We start from the raw sequence: 14,051 nt of genomic DNA, 5'->3' as shown, positions 1-14,051 counted from the left end.
CGCGCAGCTGCATTCTGGACTAACTGGAGTCTCCGAGTGCACTTCAGGGGTAGCCCCATGTAGAGAGCATTGCAATAATCCAGACGAGAAGTGACGAGAGCATGAGTGACCGTGCATAAGGCATCCCGGTCAAGAAAGGGGCGCAACTGGCGAACCAGGCGAACCTGGTAGAAGGCTCTCCTGGAGACGGCCGCCAGCTGGTCTTCAAACGACAGCCGTCCATCCAGGAGAACGCCCAAGTTGCGTACCCTTTCTGTTGGGGCCAGTGACTCGCCCCCAACAGTCAGCCGCGGTTGCAGCTGACTGTACCGGGGTGCCGGCATCCACAGCCACTCCGTCTTGGATGGATTGAGTCTTATTTATTTATTTATTTATTATTCGAATTTATATACCGCCCTATCTCCCAAAGGACTCAGGGCGGTTCACAGGCATATAAAACATCAATATACAGATTAAAATAATCATTAAAAAACTTATTCTAATGCCCAATTATTAAAATGGAAATATAAATATTAAAACCAATTTAAAACCCCTATAAATTTAAAATCTAAGCCAGTCCTGCACAGATGAATAAATGTGTCTTGAGCTCGCGACGGAAGGTTCGGAGGTCCAGAAGTTGACGGAGTCCTGGGGGGAGTTCGTTCCAGAGGGCGGGAGCCCCCACAGAGAAGGCCCTTCCCCTGGGCGTCGCCAGACGACACTGCCTAGCTGACGGCCCCCTGAGGAGTCCCTCTCTGTGAGAGCGCACGGGTCGGTGAGAGGTATCTGGTCGCAGTAGGCGGTCCCGTAGATAACCCGGCCCTATGCCATGGAGAATCAGTCTGAGTCTGATTCTCCCCATCCAGACCCGTATGGCTTCCAGGCAACGGGACAGCACTTCGACAGCTTCGTTGGGGTGGCCCGGGGTGGAAAAGTACAGCTGAGTGTCATCAGCGTACAGCTGGTAACTCACCCCGAAGCCACTGATGACCTCGCACAACGGCTTCATATAGATGTTGAACAGGAGAGGCGAGAGAATCGACCCCTGAGGCACCTGAAGCTGAGTGGCTTTTGCAGATGTGGTTTAATTGACATGGGTGAATATGATACTTTGGGAAGGTGGTCGTGTTAGGCTAGAACTCATGTATGAGTCTGCCTCAAAACAATGTCTTTAAGAAAGTTCCTCAGGACATGAGAATGATGCTTGAAAAAGCATATGCATAATTCAAGACCCAGTTAAGTGGCAGAATTCAAGAGGAATGTGTGTTAGGGCAGAATGCATAATGATTTCCCTCATTAAATATTGGACTATCCTAAACAGTGATCAATTCCCCTAGCAGATTAATGAAAGTTTTGGTGCCCAACACACTATTGACTTACACTTAAAAAGCAGGACAGCAAAAAAATGTCTATTGAAGAAATACTACCTTTAATGGCGGAGTGATGAAGTGAGCAAATACAATTTCATAAGTTTGAAATCACCAAAGGAAAAGATTTGATTTTTTTCATATTTATGGATAAGAGAGAAGACTAGGGGAATGGATCTCACAGGAGATCTTTCCCAAAATTCTCAATTCCTATGCCTGACGAAGAGCCACTAGGAGACTGAGTGTGTCAACTCAAAACACTATCAACAATAAGATTGTTAGCAGCGAAATTAGAAACAGTCATTAAGTAAAGAGAAAACTGAGGTGCTGCAAATAAAATTGGAGAGTTTATCTTTGTTTTTGTTTTTGATTTGGTTGAAATCAGCAAGTTTCTTAAAAGTTTGAACTTGTAACTGGCTGTTTTTTCAGTGCTAATAATTGTATAGCAGAGAGCTGAGAATTAATTACAAATTGTGGAGAAATGTACAGATCCCTTCAAGATAAATTAAATTAAATTGAAATAGCCATCGTTTAATTTGGTTTTATAGTAGGAGGCCTTGAAGAAGATGAGAGAAGATGAGAGCTTGCTTCCAAAAGAGTGGTTTGCAAACAAAAACAATTGTGTCAGGTCTCTTTAGTATAGCCCTGGTAATGTTTACAAGAACTGATTGTGTAAACTTCACTACAGCCAATTTAAAAAAAAGTGGTGACTTGCCCTAGTCAGTTAACTTCATGGCTCAGCAAGGATATCAACCAATTTTTTTCTGGGCTAAAGACCAACAATCTGACAGCTACAATACACTGACTCTCAATTATTGATTGATTAATAGTGATGGATTATTTACCAACCATTTCTACCTTTTAGATAGTACTGAGTCATTAATTGTTAATTAACTATTAATGATACCATTAATAAATGCAGAAATGGAATGCAAAGTGGGATGAGGAACAAAATTAGCTATGGGCTGCCTAAACTACTTAGTTATTACTGTTACAAACCTTGAAAATAATAGCAAGTGAAGAGTATTCCTTCAGTTTCTATGATGTCTAAAATGACAGCATAATAGTGTTTGTGTGAAATAATGAGAATGCTTTTTTAAATATTCTTTTCTTTACAATCATTGAATTAAATTAGAAAAACTTGCTGAAAAGTGTTCTTTCCAATATACCCAAAATATGAAGCTCATAGGGAATTGTTTGACTTCATTTTAAACTCTGCCAAACCACAAATTATGTGAGGGTTTCATCTGAAATCATGAACCAGTCCTGGTTTGCTCAAAATTTCTCCTAATATCACTTACAACATTTTTCAAGATTTATTTAACTTTTCAACAAACCTTTTATAAATCTTGCATGTCTTACAAAATATAAAGACATATACGTTACAGATGGATTAAGCTTTTTGCTTGCAGTATTTCCTAATAGGTGAGGAGTATAGGTAGTCCTTGTCTTAGAGACATTCATTTAGTGACCATTTGAAGTTACAATGGCACTAAAAGAATTGACTTATGACCAGGTGATCAAAATTTGGACGCTTGGCAACGGGCATGTATTTATGGCAGTTGCAGTATCCAATCATCTTTTGTGGTCTTCTCCAAATGCTTTAACAGATTGCCTGTACAAGAGTGAGTGACAATAAGCTAAACATGGAAGTGATATATGGAAGAAAAAGTTTTATGGTCGGCTTTCCGAGTGAGAATCAGCTATTCTATTGCATATACAATTTGAAGTAGTCAAAAAGGAATACTTATCTTTGTGAGATACAAACACACACACACACACACACACACACACACAATTGAAAAGCCATGGAAAAAAGTAGAGGTGAAACTAGTATTTCTAAACTGCACTTCTAAAATTCAGGACTTATGTCCAGAATACTGAAGGGAGAACAATTTTGAGCAGGCTCCAATTCCCAAAAGTATTTACTGAATGTCAATGCCACTTTTTCATATACTTACTAAAGTCAGCACAAACCTATAAAACCACTTTGACCGCAATTGGATAAGAGTCTCTCTGCAGATATCAGGTATGCAATTACATCCCCAAACTGCCTCTAATGATCTGAGAAGATATAATTTGCAAACTTTATAAAAATGTGCAATTCTGGTATTGCTGCTATTAGTAGTATGTAATATTATATTTACATTTAGTATCACAAATAACAAATAGCAATAGTAATTATTCCAGATCAATTATGGAAGTGCTTAAGTCAGTGCCCTAGGAAAACACTAGTTAAACAAGCTGCTATTTCATTATGTCTTAAACTCTCCTTAGGTTTAATTTACCAGAATTCCCATTGCTACCATGGAAATTAATTACATTAGCATGTGGCATAAAATGCTTTGCTCTTTATCTTCAGTTTCATTTTCTGAGCTCTCTAAAGCATAAGCATTAAAAATTTATTGGGTTCCAGTTTCATATACTTAGTTTATAGAACCAAACCCAGATTTCCTCATGTTATACACCACACCAGAAAGCATAAGGGCTAAAATGGATCTGCAGTACACAATCCACAAAGAGCCCTAAATTTACTCAGTTTTTTCGTCCATTGTACACTCACTTTTCCCCCAGCTGTTTTTGCATTTTTTTCCCTTTTTCCACTTACATAAATCCATTCAGCCCATTTCTTCATTTACTTGTCAGAGTATGGGACTGGAATGTAAAGAAAAAATTTCAAATGGAAGTTTAATATTTATGATGGCCAGTGGAAAATAGAAGGGTAATAAACATAACACACACGATAAACAATTTCTAAGCTACTTGCTTATCTATTACCAAAAAGGAGAATAAAGATTTGCATAAAATACACATCTATTAAGTTGTACACAAACATTTAATTAAATATAATTTTTATAATTTAAATAGATGAACTCCATTGTAATATTTTTAATGACAAATTAATAGTTTTATTCATATCCGTCAAATATAAAGATTATAGGAAGCATGAAACAGGAATAACTACATGCCACTTTCATATACAGAAATATATATATATATATAAATAAGTCAAAATGATAGAGGACATTCTAGAGGAAGTCTAAGGAATAATCTCAGGCACTTGCCTTCTAATAAATATTTTGTGATTTTTCCACCATAGCCATTTCTTGGAAAGGGCCCACAAGATGGTTTCAGAGATTCCCACCATTGCAAAAGGTTAAGGATCCCAGTTATGGAAGAAACACTGAAACAAACCTTAATGTGAAAGAGCTACCCACCTGCTCCTTATTTTGAAGAACAATGGAACATTATGGATTCTTTCATGGAAACCTATTCTTCCATACGACTGCTTCAGGTAAAATTCTTGTAGAAAACACTATGCAATGATTTGTCATTTACACAGCCTTTCGGGGAGAAAACATTTAAGAAGATGTTCTAGACCAGGGGTTTCCAATTTTGGCAACTTTAAGACTTGTGAACTTCAACTCCCACAATTCCTCCGCCAGCTTTGTTTTGCTGGCAGAGGAATTCTGGGAGTTGAAGTCCACAAATCTTAAAGTTGCCAAGGTTGGAGATGCCTGTCCTAAACAGAGCTTCCTATCTGGTAATGCATGCTCTAATGCTCTAATATCAATTTAGCAGCTAACAAGAAAGTATAGGCTAGTCTGTATGGCAGAAATATAGTCCAGCTGAATCTCAATCTGCATAATAGTACAAATAGCATCAATGTTTACAATCTCTATAGGCCACCAAAGATCCCTGAAACACCAAAGTAATAGAACATGGAATCCATGAAGCAGGGGTGCTAATTCTATCCAGAATAGCAATTTAGCAATAGCAGCAAGAAAAATCTTCTGTTTTTTTCCTTTTTAAAGCACCTTTCAGTAATTGGACTGATACACTGCAATCAACATTGTCTGTTTAATCAGAATTTGTTATATAACATCTGATTACATACATCACACTAAGAGTTTATACATGACAGTGGTTGGATTCTTACAATTTGTTAAGCAAAAACAATATACATTACAATCATAATTACAGCTTACAACCAAAAAAAGCCTGTAATGAATATATCAATTACTTTAATATATAGTATTATTCAATGTTATACTGTTTCTTATATTAACAAAAACAGATTGTAGTGAACAAGAAATAATATTAGTGCTAGTATTATTTATTAATATTTGTACTTTAGATCAGGGTTTTTAAACTTTTTCAGGCTTCTACCTCCACCCCATTCTCCTACAAAACTTGCAAAACTAATGTTATGCATGTCCACTAAGTAAATCTCACCAAGTTCAATACACATTACTCCAAATAAGCATATTTTAGATTTAAGTATAAATATCTATTTGTATCAAGGCACCCTAAATGCTGAAAGTCTGCAGATTAAACCACCTGACTTTTACTAATTCTACTTACTGAACCTGAAGATTGACAATCATAACAGAATATTCCAGAAGGTTGTAAAGGTATAATAGAAATTGAACACCTCATCTTAAATTAATGGAAATGCCTTCTGTTATCTATAGCAACACAAGATACAACTTAGTGATTTTAGTAGGTTTGTAGTAGTTAATTTATTTTGAAGTTTTTATAGGCAACTTTATAGTGTTTTTGAAGAAATAAGTCCAGCTCAATTTATTGAAACTTATTCATAGGAATTATAAAAATTATAAAAAAACAAATTATATGAATTGTCCAAAATTTCCAAAACAGATGTACACCCACCTAAATATTAAAGATGGCAAGCATCATTACAAAAAAATAATAATTCATGGACTTCTTCAAAAATTAAAGACTTGATGTTCTTGTTTCTGAAATATTATTTTATTTATGTGAAACAGAAGCTCATATCAATAAACTAACTTTGATTAGTTATAGATATTACTTTGACACATATGTCAAAGTAATATCTATAACTATCTTTCCCTACCCTACCCAAACCATGCTGATTGCAAGTTCTGGGAATTATAGTTCCAACATATTAGAAATCTTCCACTATGTTTTTCAAAAGTCTTATGTTTAACTGCTATAGTTTGGGGAAAACTAGATAGCCTAGTGACTAGCAGAAAACTCAAGGCCTGTGAATAATTCTAAGAAAATAAAACAGTAATAAATTGTGACATCTAACTTACACATGTAGGCTAAAATCAGATGGGTAGATGGAGTTATTACTTTAACTTTTCCATAAAAGATGCAACGTCTCTTAAATATGATGGCTGCTACAAGAGAAACAAGCTGGCTTTTAATAGAATGAACATGTATCTTGAAATTTATGTTAGATATCACTGGCAAGGTTAAAAAAACTGCAGTCTCTGTGTTAGTCAGAAATCATGCCATTTTGTTCAGCATTTGGAATAATATAAACTTTGACATATGCAGGTAGCCTTCAACTTACAATAGTTCATTTAATGACCATTCAAAGTTACAACAGCACTTAAAAAACCGTTTTTCACACTTATGACCGTTGCAGCAACCCCATGGTTATGTGACCAAAACTCAGATGCTTGGCAACTGACTCATATTTATGACGATTGCTTTGTCCTGGAGCCATGTGATCATCTTTTGCAACATTCTGATAAGGAAAGTCAATGGAGAAGCCAGATTCATTTTACAACTATGTTATTCACTTGATGAAGTGAGTAAGTACCTTGATGAAGGTATCTTTTCTTTTATGTACACTGAGAGCATATGCACCAAGACAAATTCCTTGTGTGTCCAATCACACCTGGCCAATAAAAAATTCTATTCTATCGAAAATTCTGTTCTTATTCACTTAACAACTGTGGCAAGAAAGGTCGTAAAATGGGGCAAAACTCACTAACGAATTTCTTGCTTAGCAAAAGGAAATTTTGGCCGCAATTGTGGTAGTAAGTCAAGAACTACCTGTACACTACTGTGCTATTTCTTAAAGTACAATCCAGACTGACTACATCACAATAAATTGTATGAATATTGGTTGATCAGTAACATCCTGAGAATGTCATTCTCTCCTTTAAGTAAGTGCCCCTGTCCTGAATAAAAAAAATATAAACTCATATCAATCCATCACCCATGACATGGTGAATATTGCTGTATTTTGTTTTACTGATTTTGAGGTGCTAATCCAGGATGTGAGCTGAATTTAAAGAGGCTGAATTGACCAAAAATAGAGTCTGTTGCATGAATAATGTGGCAGACTAATTCAGTACAGCACCCCAAGATTTGGCTGGGTTAATCAATTCTGGGTACCCATGAAAAGATTTGAGGAACTACAGCAGAGCAGCGGAAAAAGCAACACTCTTGAAGTTGAACCCATGCAACTGCTTGGGATAAAAATTAAATAAAATATTGTAAGTCAGCTATATCATCAAATAGTCAATTTATTTTGTATTAGTTTTGATGTCTGAATATAGAAATATATTTAGAACAGAAATACAAGCTTGAGTTGCAAAGCCAATTCGCCTGATGCATTATTTTGCATCAACTGCCATCTAGTGAGAAAGATTGGTTAATTTAAAAAAGCAGATTTATTCCAATATTAAATCAATTACATTTATCAAAAACATCACTTGTAGGTCAACACTGTGCTTATTGAGAAAGCAAAAGCTTTCTGAGCAAAAGAGATGGGTGGTATAGAAATGTGCTAGGTATCTGATGATAGGATATCCTGCAGCAGGGGTGAAATCCAGCAGGTTCTGACAGGTTCTGGAGAACTTGTAGCAGAAATTTTGAGCAATTCGGAGAACCAGTAGTGAAAATTTTGAATAGTTCAGAGAATTGGCAAATACCACCTCTGGCTGGCCCCAGAGTGAAGTGGGAATGGGAATTTTGCAGTATCCTTCTCCTGGAGTGGGGTAGGAATGGAGATTTTGCAGTATCCTTCCCCTGCCACGCCCGCCAAGCCACACCCGCAGAACCGGTAGTAAAAAAAATTGGATTTCACCACCATACTGCAGTTTCTGCAGGTCCAGTAGCTCCTGTAGAAAATGATCACTTCCAAATACCCTCCCCTTGTAGTTCATATGGAGTGGGAACTCTTTAAATAGACATTTGATGTAAACATGCCTTGAATAGATGGACTCTGTTTGGAGTGAGCAGTCCCACAAATAATCAGACCTCAAACCATGAAGTACTTTTAAACAATGATATCCCAATCTTTAGTCAAATATAAGCTTAACTGAACAGTTTAATCATCTTGTAAAATTTAGACTGGTATTGCATGTGTTATGAATGTACCTGCTTGCCAGATATACACAATACTACGTTTTCTTTTTTGTGTTTCTTATAAACAGCTGTTTTACTGTGATCCGGAATTTATCCTCTTCATCTCTGAGTATTTGCCTTGTATCAGATTAATAAGGGTTTTTTATCTTATATCTGAAATACCTCATTATCTTCTTTTTAAATAAATATTCATTTATTTGTGGTGAGATTGGTCTAGTTTTCAGCAGGAAAGGAACAGCTAAATCATTTAGCAGTACATCTTTACCTTATATGGTCAAGAGACTGCAATACTGAAATTATTTAACTTTTTGTATGTTTATTTTTTAATTGCCTGAAAGGCAGCACAGATTGTAATATCTCTATTGCTCCCACATATTGGGTTTATAGGTATTCTAAACATTCTATCTAATTCTTATTGAAAATAGCTGACTGTTGCAGAAAAGAATGTAAATAGGCTTTTGCCATGCAAATTGCCATATTATTAATTACATGAATTAATCAAGAACACTTGTGAAGTCTTGTTTGAATAATGTTCTCTGCTTTGTTCCATTTTGCACCATTGTATCATATTAGTCAAAACATTTCTATCTCATCACCCATGCCATGACAGTAAAGAGAGAGGAAAAGAGAGAAATAATATATGGATGCATCTGAGCAGTGATGTTTTGGAAACAATTTTATATCAAAGAAGCAATTGCTATATAAAAGACTCTGCACATTGATTTAATCTGTCTGCAATATGAGAAATAGTATTATAGTATAATTCCTGTTATTGTTAGCTTATGTTACACTGCTGGTATGTCAGAAAGAGCTATATTATGGAGGATTATTATACCACTTCTATTTCAACATTTATTTAAAACATGCATTTAGGTACTCATCTTGGAGTGCAACTCTGGGTGGTTCACAAAAACAAAACAAAACAAAATTAAAAAACAATTAAAAAAACATAAAAACAAAGACAAAACCTGGTGCTTCAGCCAACCTCCTGAGATGCCATCAACAAACATCCCTAGGCTCTACCCTCACACCTTAAAGCATTCTTTAAGGGAAGAAAGCTGGATCATGACCACTTAATACTGGTGAGTAGTCACATAAAGAACATTTTGCAATAGTCCAACTGAGAAGTGACCAGATTGTGAATGACTATCAGCAAAGTCTCTATCTTAGGATGGATGCAGTCGGCACACAGGATGAATCTGTGTAATGCCTCCTCTGGCCACGGTTACCACCTGTTGTTTAAGCAGGAGCCACAAGTCCAGGAGAACCTCCAAATTGCACACCACTTGTCTGGGAAAGTACAATCCTATCAGGAATCAAAAGTGAAATTTTAGAAAACCCTGGAGGGCTGAAAACCCAAAGCCATTCCATCTTACTAGAGTTGAATTTGACTCAATTCTTCCCAAACTTTCACAGCCTCCAGGCACTATATCAGTACCTCAACAGGATCACCTGACCAGCTAGAGTTGGAGAGGTGCAACTATATCATCAGTGTACTGATACCATATCCAGTACTGACAAATGATTTCCTCCAGCAGTTCATATACAGGTAGTCCTCACTTAACTATGGTAATTCGGACAAACAACCCCTTTGTTAAGCAGTCCTAATTAACATTGTTTGCTGTTGTACAATGTACAATGGCAGTTGCAGCAGTTTTGATTGCAGTCATTAAGCAAATCCCATGTGGTCATTAAGTGCAACCTTGTGCCAACTTCCCCATTGTCTTTGCTTGTTAGAAGTGGGAATTAACAGTCATAAATGATAATTACATGAATGTGGAATGTTCTGGCTGCCATATTTGCAAACTGGTGGCCAAGGCCCAAAGTGGAATCACCTCACTACAGACACTATTGTATTTGGTTGCAAATACAAGAACTAATTGTAAGTCCCCTTATTCAGCAGTGTGATAACTTTGAATAGTCACTGAATGTACTATTCAGAATGAACAGGACTATCTGTTTAGGTTAAAGAGGAATGGTGAGAGACCTTAGCACTGAGACACACTGCACTGATGACAATGTTGTGATCTTGTCAGAGGCAAAACTAAGCTTAATAGGACAGGTATACCTACATAGGGACACAGTGGCTATGACACTGAACTTGTCGATTGAAAGTTCGGCAGTTCAGTGGTTCGAATTCCCAGTGCCTCATAACAGGGTGAACTCCCATTACCTGTTCCAGCTTCTGCCAACCTAGCAATTCGAAAGCACATAAAAATGCAAGTAGAAAAATAGAGACTACCTTCGGTGGGAAGGTAACAGCGTTCCGTGCCGGCCACATGGCCACAGAGACGTCCTCAGACAGCACTGGCTTGTCGGCTTTGAAACAGAGATGAGTACCACCCCCTAGTCAGGAACGATAGCACATATGTGAGAAGGGAACCTTTACCTTTATACCTACATATTTTAGAACATGTGGAGATATTCATCAGATCTTATTACTGTGAAGTTAAAAGCACAGTAACCACAAAATGTTTTGAAAATAAGCCCCCTCCCATGTGTACTGCACTCCATTGAATGTTCAATGTGATTTATAGCCATGCAACTATGTTTAATTTTATCCTTATAGAGCAAAACTTCACAGACAAGTTCAAACGTCCTATTAATTTAATAAAATTTATGCCATCTTGCAAATACAGAATGGTATATTAAGCATTGACGAGCAGGCTTTTAAAGCAGTATAAATTCTATCCCACCCACTTTGGCAACATGCTTCCAATTGGCCTACACTGAAGGAAAAAAATGATTTTCTACAGAAATAACTAGAATTAACTATTTCCTAACTTCAGACTCAATGAAGATCAGGCCTTCTTAAATAAAATTTAAAGGAAAAATTTCACTCTGTTCTAACTAGAAACCTGCGGTCAGAAAAAGCCACATATTCAAAGGCATCTTCGCTTCAGCTGCATTCTGGAGAATCAGCATGGCAAATAGGATTGGAAAGGGAACGCTTAAATCCTTCAAATCACTCTAACACTTCTGCTGTGGGGCCGCTGGTTTTTCCTCTGCCTAATCTACCTCTACTTCACAGATTAAATATAGAATAAAGAGGTAGGCTCTACAAGCATACAGGCTTCCTGTGTTTGTTTGTTTGTTTGTTTTTTGTAGGAATAGAATTCTTTATTCTTTATTGGCCAAGTGTGATTGGACACACAAGAAATTTGTCTTTGGTGTATATGCTCTCAGTGTACACAAGAATAAAATACATTCATCAAGAATAAAAAGATACAACACTTAGTGATAGTCAAGGCTACTAATAAGCTATCAAATCATACTAGGAAACAAATAAAAACAATATAAATTGAAAGATACAAGCAACATGGTTATAGTAATAAGTGGGAAGAGATAGATACTAGAAAGGAAGAGTAGTAATACAGTCTTAGTAAATTATTTGACAGCATTGTGGGAATTAGTTGTTAAGCAGAGTGACAGCATTGGGAGGGGGAACTGTTCTTGTCTAATTGTCTTGATGTGCAGTGCTCTATAGCATTGTTTTGAGGGTAGGAGTTAAAACAGTTTATGTCCAAGATGTGAGGGGTCTGTAAATATTTTCACAGCCCTCTTTTTGACTCGTGCAGTATTGTTGTTGTTGTTAGTTGCGAAGTCGTATCCGACCCATTGCGACCTCATGGACAACATTCCTCCAGGCCTTCCTGTTCTCTACCATCCTCTGGAGTCCATTTAAACTCATGCCTACTACTTCAGTGACTCCATCCAGCCACCTCGTTCTCTGTCGTCCCCTTCTTCTTTTGCCCTCAATCTTTCCCAGCATTAGGCTCTTCTCCAGTGAGTCCTTCTTTCTCATTAGGTGGCCAAAGTATTTCAGTTTCATCTTCAGGACCTGGCCTTCTAAAGAGCAGTCAGGGTTTATCTCCTCTTGTTTGTTCGTCTTGCAGTCCAAGGGACTCGCAGGAGTCTTCTCCAGCACCAGAGTTCAAAGGCCTCAATTCTTTGGCGCTCAACCTTTCTTATGGTCCAACCTTCACAGCCATACATTGCAACTGGGAAAACCATAGCTTTGACTATACCCACTTTTGTTGGCAGGGTGATGTCTCTGCTTTTTAGTACACTGTTTAGATTTGCCATAGCTTTCCTCCCCAGGAGCGTCTTTTAATTTCTTGGCTGCAGTCCCTATCTGCAGTGATCTTGGAGCCCAGGAAAATAAAATCTGTCACTACCTCCATTTCTTCACAATCTATCTGCCAGGAATTGAAAGAGACGGATGCCATGATTTTTGTTTTCTTAATGTTGAGTTTCAAGCCAACTTTTGCAGTATACAGGTCCTCAATGGAAGAAAGGTTGGTAGCAATTGTTTTTTCTGCAGTCCTAATTATCCATTGAAGTTGGATCATTGTTGGGTTGCAGACCCAAACCAGACAGTTATAGAGGTTCAGATGACAGACTCAATGATTCTTCGGTAGAACTGGATCAGCAGTTCATGGTAAATTTATACTAGATAAATTTACCATGAAAAATTGCCTTAGATCCTAAACTTTCTGAGGTTCGGAATCTGTTTCGCCACACGACTTTGCAAACTACCCGTAAAAAACAAACGTAGTTTTTTGTAGGGGAGGGGCGGGGAGCTCTTTTTCCTCTCGAAAGCGAAAACGTTTTTCTAAGTTTTCGCACCAGAAGGTACATCCGCTCCTTTACAAAAGGAAGACGGACTCCGCCGCTGGCGCCACGGCCGATGTAGGAGCCGAGGACGCGTTAGGGAAAAAAAGAAAAAAAAAAGAGGGAGAGAGAAAGAGAGGCACGGCTCTCGGTGTCATGGCGCCGGCACCCCGTGAGGTAAACAGAATGTGCCGGATGGAGGGAGGCCGGCGCGACCGAGAGTGGGCGGAGGAAGGAGCGGAGACGGTTTTGTTGTGCGACGGGGGTTGCTGCGGGCTTCCGCCTTGGCACAATGGACGGAGAGCAGTAACCGAAGCGGGGACAGGAGCCGGCAAACGGCCGTGACGGCGGGGCGAGGGGCGAGGAGGCACGACCGGCGAGAGCCTGCGGCCCGAAGAGCGGCTGTATTCTCGTCCAAGTGAGTTCAGCCTTGTCCCCTGTCGACCCATCTCTCCCGCCCCGTTGGGCGGGGTATAGGGAGACACGGCCTGACGCCCTCGGCCCCACCCACCTCCCTAGTTACCCACCACCCGCCCCGGTCGGTGGGATTCCCCTTTGGGGGAGGGGGGGTTTCCCCGACGCCAGCTTAAGAGCACTGTAGTAGATGGTGGAGGCGGACGTTAAGAGCTAGGAACTCTCTCTCTCTTCCTCGGGCCTAAGTCGTTACCTCGGCTGGAGCTCCTCCTCCTCCAGCTGTGGCTGATGATGTAACTGCCCCCCTGAGGGAGGAGGACTCCCAATTTGCCCCTGCTGTCATAGACGTTTTGTCGAATCTATTATGTATTCCCTTTATCGTCTGTTTATCTTATTACAAACGCTATATAGCCTTCTGCTATCTGTTTTGGACGGCGAGCTCCTTTCTCCCTAACTAGATGGGCTTTGAAGCATAGCTGGAGGGCATTATAGAGAGGAAGACCGGATTCGATTATTTGATCCACA

At 38.6% G+C, this 14,051-nt stretch overlaps 1 protein-coding gene across 2 annotated transcripts in view; it reads left to right on the top strand.

Annotated features, from left to right (window-relative positions):
• Positions 1-13,353: 13,353 nt before the first annotated feature.
• Positions 13,354-14,051, top strand: part of TUT7 (terminal uridylyl transferase 7) — a 36,529-nt gene continuing 35,831 nt past the window's right edge. The window contains exon 1 of one of the 2 annotated variants that reach the window (XR_009153383.1): positions 13,354-13,530. The gene's annotated coding sequence lies outside the window, so the exon portion shown is untranslated. The remainder of the gene's footprint in view (positions 13,531-14,051) is intronic. The other variant, XM_058168560.1, reaches the window with a different exon arrangement.

Source organism: Ahaetulla prasina, chromosome 2 (assembly GCF_028640845.1).
Source record: "Ahaetulla prasina isolate Xishuangbanna chromosome 2, ASM2864084v1, whole genome shotgun sequence".
Lineage (NCBI taxonomy): Eukaryota > Metazoa > Chordata > Lepidosauria > Squamata > Colubridae > Ahaetulla > Ahaetulla prasina.
The sequence above is the reverse complement of the archived record's forward strand: the minus strand, read 5'-3'. Positions and strand labels throughout refer to the sequence as shown.